Below are 21,785 nucleotides of genomic sequence, written 5' to 3'. Positions count from 1 at the left end.
TATACATTATTCTCTAAGCATTAAGTTCATGTTCTCCAATTTTACTTATATTTTTGAAAGTGTAGATTTTTATTGCTTCGTGCATATTGCTTATAATAGGTTTATAAAGATGGATATATAAATGCTTGTTGAAGTTTCAGAATGTATCTACATGTCAAAAAGTACTTATTTTAAAATGTGAGGCGGTATTTTGTTTAATAAACAATATTTCCCAGATAAATTGAGGGTATATTTGCAAAATGGTTAAAATCAATCTTGCAATTAAATATATATATATATATATATATATAAAATATATATATATAATATTTTTTTTTGTCTTTCTCGTTTTTATTGGTACCAGGGATCAATCTCACGACCACACACTTGCAAGGCAGGCGCTTATGCCGCTGAGCTAAATTCCCAGGCCCAAATATATTTTTAAGTGTAGATTGTTTTGAAAATATTAATTATATTCATGCATCATGGGTATATTCTTGCAATTTTTTTCTATTACTGGCAAAACATTTAAATTTCCTTATTAGTAATAGTATGAATTATATAGTAAGTGCATTCTTTATGGGGAATTGATGCATATACAGATTACTTTTGAATCAGTATCTGAATATTCCTGAAACCTTTTTCATGGATAGCTCCCATTTTTGGTTGTGCAACATTTGGTGGTTATTTCCATTATTTCTATCTTTTAGGTAGGTTCCTCTAGGAAAAGTTTGATGAGTAAGCTGTTATAATGGCATATGGATTGTTCCAATTCGTCATGAGGCAATCTTATTCCTAATGAGACTTAGTAAGACTTAGAAAATATTTAAGTAAATATGAAGACTTGAGTCACTTAGGAAGTGTAGTGGGTCAGTAACTGGTGGTCAATTTAAACACCAACTGAGCTGAATCAGCGTGGTGCTGAGCATGGATGGCCCACCTGGGCACAGTTGCCAGCATGAAAAGGAGACCTGGAGAGGAAGAGTAGCATGGTGGGTTCTCCTGAGTGAGTGCTGTGGTTTGGAGCTGTTGGTTCTTTTTTTTTTGTACTGAGGATTGAACTCATGACTTTGCACTTGCCAGGCAGGTGCTTATGCCCTGAATTAAATCCCTAGCTCCAGCTGTTGGTTCTTTTGGCGCTCTTGGTTCTCCTGGAAGAGCTTTTCATGTTGACCTCTCTGATAGGAACTCAGCTGTAACCATCAGAGGAACCTAGGGCTTTGTTGCTGAGAGTGGCTGCGGTTCACTTTAGGGGAGCTCTGGTCCTTACTTTGAACGTCGTTTCCTGGCTCCAGAGAGCAAGATATATGCTGTTTAATCTCCAGGAGAAGCTTGTCACGCTGGCTTCCTGATATGTACTTCACTATTATCATCAGAGGAGCTCGGGACCTCATTGTCACAGAGGATGGCTATGGTACTTTTCAGGGGAGCCCTGATCTTTATTCTGAGCATCGCTTCTTGGCTCTAGTACAGACCCTCGGCCAGCTGGCACAGATCCTTCACTATCCTGGCACAGACTTTCTAGCTTCCACTGCCTTGCCAGCACAGATCTGTGAAATAGACTTGCATGAGTCATTGTCGTGGGCTCTAGGTTTTCAGCTGAATTCATGCAGATTATTGTCAAATTGTCGTGGGCTCTAGGTTTTCAGCTGAACTCATGCAGGTTATTGTCATGGGATCCAGGCCCTCAGCTGGATTTTCTAGGTCTTTAGAGTTGTGGACAGAATTCTTTGTATTTGACTCCCTAAGTGACCATTATAAAAAATACTATAAATTATGTGTCCTGTGTGTAATTGTTCTCCTTTCAACCCCTGATTGCAACAAAAATTAACAAGAAATAGGTGTTTTCTTTCAACTTAACCTTTTTTTGAGTACTGGAATAAGAAGAGAGACAGCTGTAACATTAAGGCCATCTGGACTGGTAGTTTTTCTACCCTGGCCCCAAATTGTGGGCCAAAGTAAACCAGCATTTTTAACAGTCTAAAATATTTTTTTTTTGAAAGAATGTACTTAAAAAATAACCATACATTTAATTATTGCAGAAACTGTCAGATTATATTTCAACATTACTCCCCACTTTAAATTCTCAGTATTTGAGTTTTCACTGCATTGTTACCAAAGAGTTGTGGCATTTTGTTGTGGCATAACAAAGCATTGTCCTCATGATTAGTGACAAGCATGGTTGGAATTGCTTCAAATACATGGTTTTTAGCCTATAAATATAGGATTTTTAGTTCCATTTTTAGGATAGGGAGACAGATGTGATATACTGGCTGTGCTTTCGGTCTTGCTTAATTAGAAAGATAAAAGTACACAGAATAACCTTGCATCACATCACTTGTGTTTAGAAAAAAGAAGTGGAGTATGTATCAACCTTTGTTATTAAACATAAAAATAGGCCAAAAGTATCATATTTTAATACTAAAACTTATTTTTAAAATTTAAATTGAGGCAGAGCAATTGTGTAGCATATGTAAGGATCTGGGTTAAATCCATTACTACAAGAAAAGTATAACTGAGTTGAATTTATATTGGATTGAACTAAAATCAGAATCTAGAAGAAATATGTATATTCCTATGTGCATTGAAGAATTATTTCCAGTAGCCCAGGTATGAAAACAACATAATTCTGTTTGTGTTTTGGTTAGTGTACTTCTAGTTACTGTGGAAAAAAAAATTGCTGACAGAAATTAAAAGGAGAAAAGGTTTACTTTGGGTGTGTTTCAGTCCTTTGTCAAACTATTTCATTGCTTTCAGTATTATAGAAAGACATAAATCTTACAGAGGGACCCAGGGAAGGAAAGCTTCTCATTTCATTTAGAATAGAGATGGGGGCATAAAAAGGAATAAAAACACTAGTAAAGAGGTTAATCACAGTGACCTTCTTCATTCATAAGTAAATTAGTCTCCTGACAGATCACAATCTACATGATGCTGTTAACTTCAAAACAAACAATGGCTTGCAATTATGCCTTCAGAATGTGGAATTTACAGGGGATAATACTTTGAAGCCAGTGATTAAAAGGATGAGAACACTGTGGTTTATTATTCAATGAAACATTGTTCCTAAAAAAGAAGGAAATCCTGTCACTCATGACAGTGTGATTAACCTAGAGACTATTAACTAAAATGCTCTAAATGCAGTGAAATCAGAGCATGATTATATTTCTACTTAGCTCTTACGGTTCAAAATAATAAAATCAGTTTATTTATTTTTATTTTTTGCAAATCTTTTTTATTTAAAAAAACAAAACAAAACAGTAAAAGGTACAAATAATACAGAATTTCAAAAAAATAAACAGTAAGAAATCACTAGTTAATAGATTACATATTGTCATCTTAGAAATAGTTGATCAAGTTACAAAATTAAGCATACAGAGTGGACATCCAAACATTGAGACTGCAAACAGTTGTGTTCCATGATCCAACAAAAACTTAGTAATATGGTCATCTATCATACACACCTAAACACACTTGTGGTTGTGTCCATTAAAGCACTTTCTTTTCTTCTGTTTTACAATAACATTTACACATTTTGGGTTTTATTACTCCCACAGTTCTTATTACTTTTTTTTTTTTGGAAGAGAATAAAACCAAATGTGACAAAACAAACCAGTGAGTCAAAACAAAGGATGGACATAGTACATGATATAAAAACAGAATACAAGGTAATCAACAATGGTTACCATAATTCCTCTTGCTACCTTAAAAAGAATTGCCTGTATCATCAGGTATAATAAAATTGAACTAAACAGAACAGAACAAAACCAATAAAACCTAAATATTGGAGACATTACTGAACTTCAAAAGAAGATAATAGTCAAACCAGAATGGGCATCATAGTGAATCTTATTGCCTTCAAAGTAGTTGCCTATTCCCTCGAAATTGATAATATCAAACAGAACAGAATAGAGTAAAATCAGTCAAAACAAGATGGTGAGAGCAATACAGGCTTCAAATCAAGTTAATAGGAAATCAAAAAAGTTACTATGATATATCCTGCTAATTTTTAAAAATTTTTTCCCTTAATTAAAAAAATAATAAAAAATAAAGCAAATTAAAAAAATGGGGGAGATTAGATAGAGGATATAACAACGTAACAATACAGGTCAGAACAGAACAATTTAAGCAACTTAGTGCTTCACCACAAGATAACCTGACAATAGTAGTTACAATAGTGTCTCTTTCCTTGAAATATTTGAGTATAACTTTGTATACTATAGTATCAAACATATCAAGACAGGGTGAAACCATTCAAGAGGATGAAAGTATTACAAGGTATTTAGAACCAGCTAACAGAAAATGAACAATGGTTTCTATATTATTTCTTTGCCTATAAAAATTTTTGTTTATACTATCACATATAATAAAATCGAGTAAGATACAACATGATAAAATCAATGGAGACAGAAGAACAACGGTTTGATGAGACTTCAAAACAAGATGATATTAAATCAGCACTAACTATTATGATGTCGTTTTCTTCAAAATAGCTGTTCATATCATCACAGACAATAATATCAAACAGCCCAGAATAAAACCATGCCAATTAATGAATAAAAACTTTATAAGGCTTCAAAGCCACATAATGGGGAATCATGATTACCACATACTTTTATGTATTTGTATCATTTCTTACACTAGGCAAACTATTCGGTATTCATACATGTGGGTCTGATTTATTTCACTTATGAGTATGGTCTCAAGCTGCACCCATTTATTTATAAATACCTCAATGTGACCCTTCTTTATAGCTGAATAGTACTCCATTGTATAACAATATCACAACTTTTTTATCCATTCCTCAGTTGATGGACAATTAGGTTGTTTCCAACATCTGGTTATTACAAATTTTGCTGCTATAAACTTGGTGCACATATATCACTGTAGTATGATGTTTTCAGTTCTTCCGGGAATATGCCTAGAAGTAGAATAGCTGGAACAAATGGGACTTCCAATCCCAGCTTTCTGAGAAATCTCCAGACTGACCTCCACAATGGTTGCAGCAGTCTACACTCCCACCAACAGTGCAGGAGAGTTCCTTTTTCCCCACAGCCTCTCCAGCATTTGTTGTTGTTGGTTTTCTTGATCCTGGCCATTCTTTCAGGAGTGAGATGGTATCTCAATGTGGTTTTAATTTGCATTTCTCTAATGACCAATGATGATGAGCATGTTTTCATGTATTTATTTGCCATTTGCATTTCTTCATCTGAGAATTGCGTATTCATCTCAGATGCCCATTTTTGGATTGGATCTTTGAATTTTGGGGGTCCAAGTTTTTTTAATTCTTTATATGTTTTAGACAAGAGTCCCTTGTCTGAGAGAGAGTTCACTAAAATCTTTTCCCAGTTTGTGGGTTTTCTTTTCACTATGCTGGAGATTTCTTTTGACATGCAGAAACTTTTTATAAGACGTTGTCCCAGGTATTGATTCTGGGAAGTATTTCCTGTGCAGTTTGAGTCCTGTTCATGAATTCTCTACTTACTCCTATGTCTTCAAGATTTTTACCCAATTTGTCTTCCAATAAATTTAGTGTTTCTGGTTTAATATTCAGATCTTCAATGCATTTAGATTTTAATTTAGTACATGGTGATAGGCATGGATGTAGTTTTAGTTTTTGTCATATGGAGAGCCAGTTTTTCCAACACCATTTATTAAAGAGACTGTCGTTCTTCCAGTGGTCATGTTTGGCCCCTTTATCAAAGATAAGGTGGTTGAGTTGTTTGTAGTTGTGGTTGTAACTTGTAATCTATTCCATTGATCTTCATCTCTGATTTATTCCAGTACCATGTTGATTTTACTACAGTTGCTTTGTAGTATAACTTCAAGTCAGGGACTGTCGTGCCTCCTGCCTTGCCTTTGCTGCTTAGAACTGTCTTTGCTATTCTAGGTCTCTTCTTGCTCCAGATGAATTTTAGGATTGATTTCTCAAGATCTGTGAGGTATGTTGATGGTATTTTTATTGGGATTGCATTGCATCTATATAACAGTTTTGGGAGAAAGGCCATTTTCACAATATTTATTCTTCCTATATGTGAGCAAGGGATGTCTTTCCATTATCTGAGATTGTCTTCAGTTTGTTTTTTTAGTGTAGTATAATTTTCCCTGTATAGGTCTTTCACTTCTTTCATGAGAGTAATTCCTAAATATTTCATTTTTTTGGTTGGTAGTGCGAAGGGTGTGGTTTCTTTATTTCTCTGTCAGTGATTTTATTGTTAGTGTATAGGAATGCTATTGATTTTTGAGTATTGATTTTTTATCCAGCTACATTACTGAATTTATTTATTATATCTAAGAGTCTTTCAATGGAGTTTTGGGGGTCTTCTATGTAGAGTATCCTGTCATCTGCAAACAATGATAATTTAACTTCTTCTTTTTTATCTTTACCCCTTTTATTTCTCTCTCTTGTCCAATTGCTCTGGCTAGTACTTCCAGTAATATATTAAATAGGAGTGGTGATAAGGGACATCCTTGTCTTGTACCTGATTTTAAAGCAAAGGCTTTAAATTTTTGGCTATTTTTATGATACTGGCTCTTGGTTTGTCATAGATGGCCTTTATTATATTGAGATAAAGACCATCTATTCCAATTTTCTGTAAGGTTCTTATCATAAATGAATGTTGGACCTTATCAAAAGTTTTTTCTGCATCTATAGAGATGATTATGTAATTCTTACTTTTGTCTTTATTGATATGGTGTATTACATTTATTGATATACGTATGTTGAACCATCCCTGCATGCCTGGGATGAATCCCACTGGGTCATAGTGTGTAATCTTGTTGATGATTTACTGCATCCTATTTGCCAATATTTTATTGAGGATTTTTGCATCTGTGTTCATTAGGGAGATTGGTCTGTAGTTCCCTTTTTTAGTTGGGTCTTTCTCAGGCTTTGGTACTAGAGTAATACTTGCTTCTAGGAATGACTTAGGAAGATTTGCTTCCCTTTCAATGTCATTGAAGAGTTAGAGTAGTGTCGGCATTAAGTCTTCCTTGTACTTCTTGTATAATTCCGCAGTGAATCCATCTTGGCCTGGGCTCTTCTTTGTAGGTAAAGACTTAATTACACTTTCAGTTTCCTTAATAGAAATTGTGTTATTCATCAGTTTTACATCTTTTTGACCTAGCTTTGGTACTTCATATGTTTCTAGGAATCTTTCTATTTCTTCTGTGTTATCAAACATTTCAGAGTAGAGGTTTTCGAAATAGGTGTTGATGGTATTCTGTATTTGTACAGATTTTGTAGTGATTTCACCTTTTTCATTTCTTCTTGCATGAATTTGAGCTTTTTCTTCCCTTTTTAAAAAAATAAGTTTAGTTAGAGGCTTATCAATTGTATTTATTCTTTCCAAGAAGCAAATGTTTGATTCCTTGATTCTTTGGATTGTTTTCTTAGTCTCTATTGCATTGATTTCTGCTCTGATTTTTATAATTTCTTCTCTTCTTTTGGCTTTGGGCTTGACTTGCTCTTCTTTTTCTAGATGTCTGAGATGTAACATCAGCTGGTTTGTTTGTATTTGTTCTGTTTTCCTGATGTGGGAACTCAGTGCAATAAATTTTCCTCTGAGGACAGCTTTCATTGTATCCTACAGATTCCGTTAAGTTATGTTTGTATTTTTGTTTGCATGTAGGTATTGTTTACTTTCTTCTTTTATTTCCCCTGTGACCCACTGATTACTCAAGAGTGTGTTATTCAGTTTCCATGTGTTTGTGGGATTTTTACAGTATCTTTTATCATTAATTTCTAATGTTATAGTGCTATGATCTGATAACATGCATGGGATAATTTCAACTCTTTTGCATTTATTTAAATATGTTACGTAAGCTAACATATGGCCTATTTTAGAGAGTGACCCATGTACTGCTAAGAAGAATGTTTATTCTGATGTTGTTGGATGGAACATTCTATATGTCTATCAAGTCCATTTGTTCACAGGTGTGATTCAGCTCTTTTATTTCTTTGCTGATTTTCTGTTTGGTTGACCTGCCCCTCTGTGTCAATGTTATGTTAAAGTCTCCTGTGATAATTGTGTTACTGGTACTTTGGTTTTTTTATTTCTGTTAATACTTGTTTTGTATAACTAGATGCTCTGGAATTTGGTACATATATATTTAAGATAGTTATCTCTTCCTCAAGTTTTCGCCTACCCAGTATGTAATGACCTTCTTTATCTCTTCTGATCATATTGGTTTAGAGTTCACATTGTCTACAAGCAGAATGAGTACTCCTGCTTTTTTTTTGGGTTCCTGTTGTGTGTAGTATTGTTTTCCATCCTTGACTTTCAGTCTGTGAGTATCCTTTTGGGTTAGATGCGTTTCCTGTAGACACCATATGGTTGGATATTGTTTCTTGATCCATTCTGCCAGTCTGTTTCTTTTTATTGGTGCATGGAGACCATTTACATTAATGGTTAAAGTTGTTATATGTTGGTTTATTGTTGACATGTTATCTTTCTGCTGTTGCATCTTTATCTGTTTGTTCTGTTTAATTGTCTGCTTTGCTTAGTGGTTTTTTCCTAAGTGCATCTAAAGTGTCTTTCAGTATTCTTTGCCTGTTTGGCTTGGTGATCATGAAGTTCTCCAGTTGTTCTTGGTCATGGAAGTACCTTATTTCTGCATCAATTTTGAAAGACAGTTTTGCGTGGTACATCCGTCCAGGTTGGAAATCATTTTCCTTTAGGATCTGAAATACTTCACTCCATGCTCTTCTTGACTTTATTGTTTGTGCTGAGAAGTCTGCTGTGATTCTGATAGGTTTTCCTTTATAAGTGATCTGTCTTTTCTGACAGCTTTTAATATTCTATTCTTACGTTTGATTTCTGGGATGGTGATTAGTATATGTCTGGGTGTAGTTTTATTTCATTATGACTATTTGGAGTTCTGTATGCTTCACTGATCCTGATGTTGGTTTCCGATGTCATGTTTGGGATATTTTCAGCTATTACTTCTCTAAATATCCTCTTGACCTCCTTTATGTTGTTTCCTTCTTTTTCATTTATTCCTGTCAATCTTATGTTGTTCTTCTTTGCATCATCTTGCAGTTGCTGAATTGAAATTTCCTGATTCCTTGTTATTTTAAGAATATCTTTCCTTTCCTGTTCACTTGCTGCAATCTTGTCTTTGAGGTCTGAAATTCTGTCTTCACTTTCATTGATGCGGTTTTTACAGCTTTTGATGGAATTTTTGATTTCCTGAATTTTTCTGTGCATCTACTTTATGTATGCTGTTTGTTTCTTATATTGCTTATCCAGGGATTCTATTGTTTTGTTACTTCCTCCAATTTTTTAACTGTGTCTTCTTTAGATATGTTCAGTATCTCCTTCATTTCTTTTCTTTTCTTTTTTTTTTTTTTTTGTCTTTTTCCTCTTTATCGGTTCCGGGGATTGAACTCATGACTGCCTGCTTGCAAGGCAGGGGCATATGCCGCTGAGCTAAGTCCCCAGCCCCTGTCATTTCTCCTTTTCTTGGGAGATTATTTCTAGTTTGATTTCCTTTCAAACTTCCCGAAGTTCCTTCTTTATTTCCGTTGCTGTTATGTCCTATATTTGAGATGTATAACATGTATTTTCTTCTATCTCCTAACGTTTCTTTGTATGGACTGGAGGTTTGAGATTGTAATTTGGTCTTTCGTTTTGTCATTTTCCTATATTTCTGTGTTTCAAGTATTTCAAGTGTTATTCCAGGGCTTCCCCAGGGTCTGTCGGAGATCTTCTATGCCCTCAGCTCTGGGACTCCGGCCACCCACGTCCCCAGATTGAGAGAGTGTCACTGGGGGTGGGGATGGCCAGCTCAAGCCCAGCTGCAGTCACTGATTGTGCCCGCTCACCCAGAACTCTATAGTCTTCCAAGCACACCCAGGGAGTGCGGAAGCTGCTGCAGGTCCTCTCCGGACCCATCACACTGGTCCAGCGCACCAGGAACCCACAAAGTTTCCTCTCTGGGGCTGAGTGAGAGTCCCAAACTCGTTGGACTCCAGGGAAAGTGTGCGGGGCTCTTACGCCAGGCCACCCAGCCTCTTGAGCCGATGGCCCTGCTTGCCTGCTCAGAACTCCATGGTGTGCCAAGCACTGCTGGGAGTGGGGAGGCCGCTGCAGGCCCATTCAGCACCCCCCACGCTGGTCCAGCTCACTGGGAAGTCACAAAGTTCTGTCTAGAATCAGTTTAGATAGTAGACATGTACGAGAGGTTGAAAGTTGAGATATATATGAAAAGAGATGAATAGTCTATTTATATCAAAACCAGTTAGTGGGGTCTCATCATGAATATAGTGAGTGACAGTGTTCCATATAATATAATTTTTTAAAGAGTCATTTTCACCACAAGCTTTAGGTAACTTTATTAACAGATATGCTAATTAGACTGGCTGTGATAATCATTTTATAACATCGCCATGTACTGAAGCAGTTGTGTGTTGTAAATATATACAGTTTTACTTGACTACTATGCTGTATTGAAATAAATTAAAAATTGTCAAGCTACATAAGATTATAATGTCTGTGTCTGTATGATATGTTTAAAGAGTCAACTTTTATTTCATATTTACAAGAGTAGTATACTTTTGCCTTATTGGAATTTCTGAAAAAGAATTAGGGTTTTAATCAAATTTATACAGTACTTGATTCATTGGGAATGTAAAAGAATTGCTTTGATGATATAATTTGCGAAGCAACTGACCTTATTATGATATCAGGACACCTCTTGCACGACAGAGAATTGCACAGTATTTTTTAGTTTTTAGTCTTTTTGTTTCTGAACTATTTTATCTTCAGAGGCATTGTATGCATTTGTCTGTTTACGATAGGAAATTATACATAGGTTTTGACAATATTATGTAAATTTGTCAATGTATCATACAGATGGTGTCTGTGGATTCCTTGGGATATTAGTTCTGAATTCCATACAAAGATTTATTTTTGTCATAGACTTTGACTAAATGTGTTGAGACTGACTGAAGTCATCTGTTGCCTGAATTTGTGTTTGTTACCCAGACCACTGATTATATAATTGATTGATGGATTGATTGATTTAGAGGGGAGAGTTTTTTTTTTTTTTTTTTAAATTTTATTTAAGGAGAAAAGAAAAGAAAGAAAAAAAACAGTGAAGGGGTACAAGTTATACAGATTTACAGGAGAAAAAAATGCGCAGTAGGCAATCACTAGTTAATGGATTACATATTGCCATCTTAGAAATAATTGTTCAAGTCACAAAATTAAAGCTTGTAGAGTGGACATTCCAACAATGATACTGCAAACAGTTCTGTTCAATGATCCAATGAAACTCTGTGATATCTTTTTCTATCTTATACATTTAAATATACATGCAGTTATATAGTTTAGAGCACTTTCTTTTCCTCTCTTTTGTACAATGACTATTACACATTTTGGGTTTCATTGCTCCCACGGTTCTTATTGCTTTTTTGGAAGAGAGTAAAACCAAATGTGACGTAACAGAACCGAATCGGTCAAGTCAAAAGGGTGGACATAATAGATAATATAAAAAACATAATACAAGGTGATCAACAATGGTTACCATAATGCCTCCCGCTATTTCTAATAGAATTGCCTATATCATTAGTTGTTATACAATTGAACAAAACCGTAAAGAATAAAACCGACAAAACCAAAACATTGGAGATATTGTAGGTCTTCAAAAGTAGTTAAAAGTCAATGAGAATGGGCGTTATAATGAATCTCATTATCTTCTCAGCTGATGCCTAAACTTTTGAACCTGATACTGTCCAGCAAAACAGAATAGAGGAACCTCCGTCAAAAACAAGATGGTGAGAGTAATACAGGGCTTCAAATCGAGATAATAGAATGTCAAAGTGGGTTACTATATTATACCCTGCTATATTTTTCCCTTTAATTAAATGGATAAAAATAAAAAAGTAAATAATGGAGTGGAGATTGAGAAAAAAGAGGGCATAACAGCGAAACAGGGCAGATCAAAACATAACCATTTAAGCAGAATAGTGTTTCACCACCAGATAATCCTGACCCAAAAATAGTTACCATATTGACTCCCTCCCTGAAGTCCTTGAGTACAACTTCATATACTGTAGCATTAAGTATATCAAAACAATGTAAAACCATTTAAGAGAATGACAGCATTATAGAGTATTTAGAATCGACTAACAGAAAATGAACAATGGTCTCTGTATAATCTCCTTGTCCTTAAAAGGTTTTTGCTTATACTATCGTACATAACAAAATCCAATAAGATACAACCTGTTTAGACCATTGGAGACAGAAGAACAAAAGCTAGATGAGACTTCAAAACAAGATTTTACTAAATCAGCATTACCTATTACGATGTCATTTTCTCCAAAAAAAAGCTGTTCCTATCATCCAATCTTCTCTGTCTCATTTCTGTTGAGCTCTTTTTCTGTCAGTAGCTGTCAGTTTGTCTTCTTCATTTTGTTCTCTGCTCCATTCATTGTGGCCTCCCCGCCACTATTTCAGGGTTCTTTGTATTTTTCTTTTTTTAGAATATCCTGCAATACTTTCTGTAGGGTTGAATTGGTGGTTGCAAATTCCCCCAGTTCCTCTTTATCCTGGAAGCACCTCGTTTTTCCATCAATTTCCAGGGACAGTTGTGCAGGATATCTCAATCTTGGCTGGAGATTATTATCATTCAAAGCTTGAATTATTTCTCCCCATGCTCTTCGTGATTTGATGGTTTGTGAAGAGAAATCTGCTGTAATTCTGATGGGTATTCCCTTGTAAGTGATCTGTTTCTTGTCTCTTACAGCTTTTAATATTCTGTTCTTGTATTGAATTTCTGGAATTTTTATTATTATATGCCTGGGTGTTTCTCTGTTAGGGTTGTAGGTAGCTGGGGTCCTGTATGCCTCATACATCTGAGTATCTTTACCTTTTGCTAAATTAGGAAAATTCTCCTGGATTATTTCTGTGAGTAGCTTTTGTAGTTCACTTGTTTGTGTCCCTACTTCTTCTTTTATGTTCTTAATCCTTAAGTTATGGCTCCTCTTATCATCTTCTTGTCTTTGTATTATTGCTGTGTGTTTCTTTGTTATTTTTAAGAAGTTTTTCATTTCATTCTCCCATGTTTCAAGTCTGCCCTCCAATTCAGGTAGTCTGTCCTTAGTTTCTTTCAAGTTGTTATGCCAGTCTTGGATAGACTTCTTAATTTCTTGATAGTCTCTTTGAACCTGCTTCACATACTCAATGCTTTCTCTGTTTTCTCCATCAAGCAATTCTCCTCGAGGGGAGAGTTTTGAGATACAGTCTCGATACATATTTCGTTCTGGCATTACTCACTATGTAGTCAAGGTTGACCTCAAACTTGTGTTATTTTTCTGCCTTACCCTCCTGAGTGCTGGGATTACAGATATGTACTCTGAGGCTTGACATATGTCTGCCTGCAAGTTGACGGGATATAAAGTCTGCTTTAAACTGGGTAGTCTTGGCAGGACCTGGCCTCCATGCAGCAGGTGAAGAGTGTTTGTTCTTGTTTGTCAGTTGTCCCTGCTATGTTGTGTTCCCCATGGTGGAGCCACTTTAGTTGCTAGGACATAAACATCATGTCCTGTCTCACTGAGATAATTTCAGCATGTGTTGAGCCCTATTTTGGGGTAGCTCAGTGCCTGCATCCCCTTCTCACCATATTTTGCAGGGATAGTGGCAGGGCTGTGGGGAGACGTCTGACCTGTGTGAGGTGTGTGTGGGGTAGCACTGAGATATGTGGTGCTCTGTTTTTTATTCCAACTGAAGACCTGGCGTCATAGTTTGTTTATAAAATGTCCCTCAAATGTCATATATGTTTGGAAGTTGAGTGGATTATGTGGGGCCCATAGTCATCAGTGGATTTATCCAGTGATAAGTTCAGTTGCTGATATTTCTGTTAGGAAGTAGGACCTGGTTTAAGATGGGTTACAGGGGATCTGACATGGAAAATTATATTATTATTATTTTTGTTAATTTTTAAGAAAATAAAAGCAAACGAAACAGAATAAAGTGAATCAAAACAAAACAGTGAAAGTGATATGAACTTGGAAACAAGATAATAGGAAGTCAACAGTGGCTGCCATAATGCCTCTTGTTATCTTCAAAATAGCTGCCCATACCATCATGCCTAATAAAATCAAATAGAATAAAATCAGTCAAAACAAAACAGTAAAAATGATATAGGATTTCAAAACAAGATAATAGGAAATCAACAATGACTACCATAATATATCTTGTTACTTTTGAAATAGCTGCCTATGCCATCAGGTATGGTAAAATAAAGAAAACCCCACAAAAAACAAAAGGCAAAAATACCCCCCCCCAAAAAAAAACCAATAAGCAATCAAAACAAAACAGTAAAATGATACGGGACTTTAAAACAATTAACAATTAGCTGAAATTAACAATGGCTACCACCTTTCCTTTTTAGACAGTTCCTCCCCTTTCAGTTTCACAATATCTACTGTACATTTTGGATCCCACTAACTCCTTCAGCTTCTTATACTAGGGAGACAACATGGTGTTCCTCTATATGATCTGAACCATTTCACCCAAGAACATGATCACAAGTTGCATCCATTTACCTACAAGAGCCTCATGATAATCCTTCTTTATAGCTGAGTAGCTTTCCATTGTATAAAAATGTTGTATCTTTCTTACCTATTCTGCAGTTGATGGACAAGCTATCCCTTTTTTTCTGGTTCCCTGTCACATGGGGCATTGTTTTTCTCCTTTCAATCTATAAGTTTCCTTTCAAGTTAATGTGTTTTTTGTGTACAGCAATTGATGGATCTTGTTTCTTGATCCACTCTGCCTGTGTTTCTTTTTATTGGTAGATCGAGGTTGTCTACGTTAATGGTTATGACCACCATGCACTGGTTCATCACTGCCATTGGCTTCCTACTTTCCCTCCTCCATTCAAATATCTGCCTTGCTTAGTGATCCCTCTCTGTTGCTGTTATTGGGACCATTTTTAATCTCACTCTAGAATATCCTTAAGTACTCTTTGTAGGGTTAGTTTGGTGATCATGAGTTCCTTCATTTGTTCTTTGTCATGGAAGTGTCTCCATCAGTTTTGAAAGACAGTTTGGTAGGGTACATCAATCTGGGTTAGAAGTTATTTTCTTTTAGGACTTTAAATACTTTGCTCCAAGCTCTTTGTGATGGTTTGTGTTGACAAGATTGCCATGATTCTGATGGGTTTTCTTTTATAGGTGATCCTATAAAGCTTTTAATATTCTGTTCTTATGCTGAATTTCTGGGATCCTGGTTATTATATGTCTGGATATAGATTTATTTTGATTATGGTTAGTTGGCATCTAAATGCCTTACTTATCTGTATGTCAGGTCCTTTCCCCATGCTTAGGAAGTTCTCAGCTATTATTTCTGTAAATAGTCTATGCCATTTGTGTTGACTCCTGCTTTTTCACTGAAACAACTTCTTCTTCTTCTTCTTCTTCTTCTTCTTCTTCTTCTTCTTCTTCTTCTTCTTCTTCTTCTTCTTCTTCTTCTTCTTCTTCTTCTTCTTCTTCTTCTTCTTCTTCTTCTTCTTCTTCTTCTTCCTCTTCCTCTTCCTCTTCCTCTTCCTCTTCTTCTTCGCATCATCTTGGAGCTGTTGAATTATTGTTTCCTGGTTCCTTGTTATTTTTAAGAGATCTTTCCTTTTGTAATCGCTAGCTGAAAATCTGTCATCAAAGTCTGAAAGTCTGTCTTCAGTTTCTTTCAAGTGATTTTGTCAGCTTTCAATGGAGTTTTTAATGTCCTAGATATCTCTTTGAGTCTGTTTCATGTGTTCCAGTTCTTTTCTATATTGTTCATTCATGGTTTCCCTCATTTGCCTATGCTCCTCTTTTTTTCTATGTCTTCTTTAGGTACGCTCAGCAACCCTTTTACTATGTTTGTCATTTCTTTTACCTGAGATATTTTTATCTGATTTCTTTTACAGCCTTGTGAAATAGTTTCTTTACTTCAGTTGCCATCATCCAAGAAATTTCAGGTGTGTGACTTCCACTTTCTTCCATGTCCATTTTTCCTGGACTTGTTCTGTGTGGGCTGGAGGACAGAGATCACCTTTTGCTCTTTGTCTTGACGTTTTCCTGGGTTCCTCTGGATGTGTGGGTTGTGTGGTCCCAGGTGCTTCACACATTGGCTACCTGTCCACAGTGTAGGGGGATGGGTCAGGCACCTGGGTTTCTTCCTACCCTGGTTCCCCAGGAGGCAGTGGGGTGTGAGGTGGGCTTCTCTAGACACTTGTGTCTTCTCGAAGGTGCGCCTGGCTGGTTCTCCTGGCTCGCACTGGCTACTCCACTCAGAGAGTCCCAGTGGCAGTCAGTGTGCTTGTCAGGGCTTGGCTGGCTGTTTCTCCCACTTGTGCTGGCTACCAGCTCTTGATGATAGAACAAAAATGTGATTAGCTTTAAAATTTCATATAAATGATCACTCTTCACTATGTTTGGTAGAGCAGTACTTGAATCACCCAGAAGGGTCCTATGAAAAGCTGGGGGAAAAAAGAGGTCTTTTTATAATTTAGAGCAATTACCTCAAGTGTAACAGTTAAGAGTAACAAGACTAGTTGCACAATTTAGAGGAAACAAAATGTTTTATTTACCTGATTGAAGTTTTTTTTTTTTTTTTTTTCTGAAGAGAAATAAAGTCATCTCCTGGTTTGCAGGAGTACAAGGTTTGTGGTTTGTCTTTGCTTTTTGTGTCTTAGTTAGTGTGCATTTTATTTGGAGAAGTGAATCCAGCTATCTCTTCCTTGTACCTTAATGTCAATATGAGTGATTAGTAGGGTTATATAAGGACTTTTCCATTTGGAAGTAAGTTGGTGCTGGGGCCTACCCTTTTTCCAGGTCTTGACACCTGGCCTATGGCAGACTTTGAACTGACAATTATTCTTAGTCCGTGGAGTGAAAGAATCATACTTCTATATTCCCAAAGGGCCTGCTGAAAGTTTCCAGATGGGTCACATGTTGAAGGAGCTGGGAAGTTTTCCTATCAGTAAATAGGTTAGATGTCAAAAGGAGCCCCCCACAAATAGGCTGAGATTAAGTTTAGGTGTAGGGTGTACCCAAAGTTTCATTAGAGCAATTGGGAGGAGTTCTAGCCATTTATGGATTTTTTTTTTCCCCAGCACAGCTTGTCTAAGGGTCACTTGAGTGTTTGCTTGGATTACCCAATCTTTCCTGATAACTGGAGCCTCCATGCATTGTAGAAATGGTACTAAAAGATTCCTCATCACTGGTTATATACTGACCCCTGCTTCATCCAGAGCAGCTCTCGAAGTTCCTGCGGGAAGGACGGTGAGAGAATGGAAACATAAAGAAATGAGAAAGCTGAGGTCAGGTGAAACCCTCTCTCTAGAAGGGAGCAAAGAAACTGCTCAGTCACTGTAGTGCTTATTTAAACGTTAGCAGTTTAGTGTCCTGTGACACCCTGTTGCCTAGTAATCTGCATCCATGGCAACCTGAGGGCCAGTGTTCTTGGAAATGGAACACCTATTTGCCTGGGGAATTGTTCTCCTACCAGGCTTGCCTCTTGCCTATGTGATCAGTCTCCAGCTTCAGCTGCTGCCTACTAGACCCACTTGGCATTGGCAGTTTGGAAACTCCAAGTGAGGACCGTAAGCTCTAACTTTTGGGCAGAAATCCCAGAGGAGAGTTCTCTTGCTTCAGTGACTTGGTAGGACTGTCTGGGATAACTCATTCTCCTGATGGCTCATTTTATGAAACTATTGCCCTTTTCAAAGGTTCAGTTTGTTGTTGTTGATTTGTCTCATATAGGGCTTTGGCTACTATTATTAAAATGGAACATCCATATATGAGAGAATCCCTAGATTTCCAAGAAGGCCCTCAACTGCTCTTTAGTCTTTGGAGGACCCTGATGGTAAATTTTATCTGTCTTCTTTGCTGACAGTTTTCTTTGCCCTGGTGTTAAAATATATCCTGTATATGTTATTTTGTTGAGAAATCTGAGCCTTATTTTGGGACACTTTGTAAACCCCTTTTGGTAGAAAATTGAGAGTGGTGGGACTACAAATGGGGTCATCTATGTATTGTAATAATTTCCCTTTTTAAACTTTAACTGTTACTTTAGGTCACAGGCTAGCACCTGTGCAAACAAGTAGGGGCTATCTCTGAAACCCTGAGGAAAGACAGTCCAAGTACACTCTTGACAAAACCTTGTTTGGGGATCCTTATGGTCAAGTCAAACCACTATTGTGAGTTCAGATCCTTGGGGATACTGAAGGCATCTTTGAGTTCAAAGAGAACCAGTTAGTATCTCCTGCAATCTGTGGTAAAAGGGTGTATGGGTCTGTTACTAGTGGATGAATAGGTACCTTGCTTCATTGATTTGTATGTAATTTTGTACTATGTATATTCCTAATAGGTGACTATGGAAAAAATGGATACATTGCACTCATATGCCACCAATAATCCGTAGTCAACAATTTACCAACCGTGGGCCTTATCCTCTGTGTAAGTTCTCTCAAGATAATACTATCTTTGTGAGGGTACAGATTAGGGTTCTGTGGTAGAATGGCTACTGGAGGGCTTTGACAACCCTCCCCAGGGCCATCATAATATGCTTGGGGATCAACTCCCAGCAGAGAAATTGGGCCTCATAGGGTCAAGCTGGTTGGGTCCTTAGCGACTAGGACATGGCTGTCACAGGTTTGAATGACAGAGTGGCCCTGAGTAGGAAGAGTGTATCTGTTTAGTTACTGGTGTGGGGCACTTCAGTTTCAACATAAAGGCAACTTGGAAAAGGAAATCTTGCAACTGGTAACCAGCCAACTGTTTCAAGGCACACAACTTTGGAATAGGGTGAAAGCTCATCTCAAAAAAAAATGAGAATTAAGATACCTCAGTATCCCAGAGGCTTGTCTGCTACATCTGGGGTCACCCAAGGCTCCTTCCTGTATGGCGATGAGGATGTCCTTGTGTGGGGGCCATGTGGGCCTCGTTAGATACTGTTGTTCACTGTCCGGGTGGGCATTCTTCCATGGCCACTGTGATGGTGGGCGGCCTCACCTTTCTCTGGGAATGAGGGGGTCTCTTCTTCAATGCCAGGAGTTTGTGTTCTCATAGGCTCAGCAAAGTTTGGTTGCTTTCGAGGGCGCTGTTTTATCCAGTGTCCTGGCTACTTGTACTCGAAGCTCTCTGACTTGCTGCTATCACTGTTGAGATTAACTCAGTCCCCATAACCCAGTGGCTTCATATCCTGTAGGGTGAGCTTGCCTCTCTCTTATTCAACTTTTGTCTCTCTTCTATTTTGTCATGAATATTAAGGTCAAATAACCCACTCAGACCAATTTACTTGTCCCAGTTTATGGGCTCTGTTTGAGTTTCTAGAGCTTTTTTCCTAATTCCAGGAGCTGACTGACTAATAAAGTGCTGTCTTAGGAGATCTAACCTTGCCTAGACTCTGGGTGTGAATTAGTGTGCTAGTGTTATGCCTCTTCAAGCTGGAGTTGGAAAGCAGTTCGGTTTTCATCAGAACCTTGACTGATAGACTTGAGCTGATTATAGATTACAGGCTTGGGCAGCCCCTCGCCCATACCCTGTAAGGTGAGGGCAGAGGAGCCTAACTTCTTCCCCTGTTTTGTAATCGTACTTGAGCCCCTCTTGGGGTCCAAATAATGCATCAGCTTTGTTATGGTTTAAGAACTGGTGGTCAATTTAATGCCAGCTGGATTACATCAGCATGGCATTGAGCCAAGATGCTCTACCTGAGGAAAGTTGCCAGGATAAATAGGTGGAGAAGAAGGAGGTATTGAGGGTTGAGGTATTAATGCGTTGTTGCGTGGAGGCATTGTGGGTTCTCCTACAAGTTGCTGTTTGAGCTGTTGGTTTTCCTGGAGAAGCTTTGGTCCTCACATCGAGCATTGCTTCCTGGCTCCAGAGGGGAAGATGTGTGCCGCTTGGTCTCCAGGATGAACTCGTCACGCTGCTTCCTGGCGTGTACCTGATTGTGCTGGTCGTCGGAGGAGCTCGGGGCCTCCGTGTTGCTGAGGATGGCTGTGGTGCCTTTCAGGATAGCCTTGGTCTTTGTTGTGAGTGTGACTTCTCAGCTCCAGTGTAGAACACTCATCCCACTAGCACAGCTCCTTTATCCTGTTGGCACAGACTTCCTGGCTTCCACCGCTGACCCTTGGGTCTTCCCCACACAGATCCATAAAAGAGACTGGCATGAGTCCTTCTTGTGGGCTCTGGACCTCCAGTTGGACTCGTGGGAGGCACTGTCCTGAGCTCTGGGTTTTTATCTGGACTCGTGTGGGACATTGCTGTGGGATTTAGGCTCTTGACTAAATATTCTAAGTCTTTGGTGTTGCGGATAGATTTCCTGCATTTTCCTGTGTTAACTCCTGGTGACCATTATAAAAATAATATTATAAACTCCATGTCTTGATCCTAATTGTTCTCTGTGTACCACTCCTAACTACGACAAGCTTGTTGTGTATTATCAGGTTAAGCCACATAGGCCTCATTGTTAACCTGCTTTCCAGCTTTTATGATCCTTCTTTTGTTGTTATTTTTGTTTTGTTTTTATTGCTGTGCAACAAGAAACCAGGACAGCATCTCACCAGGTCAGATCTGAAGCCATTTTAAAGGTGTGGAAACCATCAGCAAGCTTTTTAGCATCTTCAGAAAATCTACCCAGTTGTTTGTTTGTTTGTTTTTGGGATTGTTATATATCTATTGCTGAAAAAGGGACTTACTGAGAAGGTATTTAAATGGGTTCAGGTTGAATGGGTGGTTGCACCCCAAAACACATGTGGTAGGCAAGGAGAGGGCATAGGAGCCTAACAAGCCTGTCCTTGGGTCCATCCCTGGCATGTTCATAGGGACCTAGAGGGCATCCTGTGAGCTGTTAGCCCGGGGTGTGACCCGATAGGACTAACCTGCTTGGGATTTGGTCAGAGAAGCCTTATAAAGTGTTTCCCTATGTCACTTGCCACATAGGAATCTTACAGGGCACCCTCTAGGTTTATTACTTTGTCTAGGTACTGCCAAGGAAGTCCCTGATAAAGCTGGACTCTTCGGCAGCCAGAATCTGGCCTTGTCTGGATACGGAACCTCTGGGTCTCCACCTATGACCACAGCCCATTTTCTGGACAGTACGTAGTCTAGTGCTATACTGGTTGGAAGCCTCAAGCCAACTATAAAATCACCTAGTCTGACTGTGGCAGTGTGACTGTCTAAGGTGGCGTAGTCAGTGCTTTTTAAAAAAATAACCCCTCCCCACCAAACCCTAATAATTTTCCTACAGCCGGGGCTCCTAGAGATTTTGGCTGACAAATGAGCCACTGAACAGATGCTATCCCACTGTCTGACAGCAGGTGGCAGTCTATGAACAGGAAGTGTGACATCAAGCACGATGTGATTCTTTTTTTTTTTTGTCTTTTTAGTTTTTTATTGGTACCAGGGATCGAACTCATGACGGCCTGCTTGCAAGGCAGGTGCTTATTCCGCTGAGCTAATCCCCATACCACCGCTACTAAGTTCATACAAGATTTGACTTTTGAAATTTGCTCCCTTGTATGGCAGGGCTTTGATGTTATGACGTTACCTCCTGTATACCACATTGTGGAGCAGGATATAGCACATGAAATCTGGGGGAGCTCACCTGCTCAGACCACAGGTCACTTATATGAGAAAGTACTCTGTATTGAGCCGTATTGTGAAATGCATAGGGCTTGCTGATTTCCCAAGAGTTACTGTGCTGATTTCTAATTCGTATTGAGCATTTCTGGGTGGACTGAAACTGAAGCTTATTATTCTGTTTTTTTTAAAAATACTATTCTGTTTTGAATTTATAAAAAAAAGTGCAATGGTT

At 37.9% G+C, this 21,785-nt stretch overlaps 1 protein-coding gene across 3 annotated transcripts in view; it reads left to right on the top strand.

Annotated features, from left to right (window-relative positions):
• LOC100725501 (zinc finger protein OZF-like) overlaps nt 1-21,785 on the top strand; it is a 66,721-nt gene that overhangs the window by 5,014 nt on the left and 39,922 nt on the right. The window contains exon 1 of one of the 3 annotated variants that reach the window (XM_063248804.1): nt 16,502-18,424. The exons of the other annotated variants lie outside the window; for them this stretch is intronic. The gene's annotated coding sequence lies outside the window, so the exon portion shown is untranslated. Of the gene's footprint in view, nt 1-16,501; nt 18,425-21,785 lie in introns of those variants that run through there. 3 annotated transcript variants of the gene reach the window in all.

Source organism: Cavia porcellus, unplaced genomic scaffold (genome assembly GCF_034190915.1).
Source record: "Cavia porcellus strain 051 isolate PalLab524CR breed Dunkin Hartley unplaced genomic scaffold, mCavPor4.1 scaffold_5, whole genome shotgun sequence".
Classification (NCBI taxonomy): Eukaryota; Metazoa; Chordata; class Mammalia; order Rodentia; family Caviidae; genus Cavia; species Cavia porcellus.
This window is presented reverse-complemented; position numbering and strand designations above follow the sequence as displayed.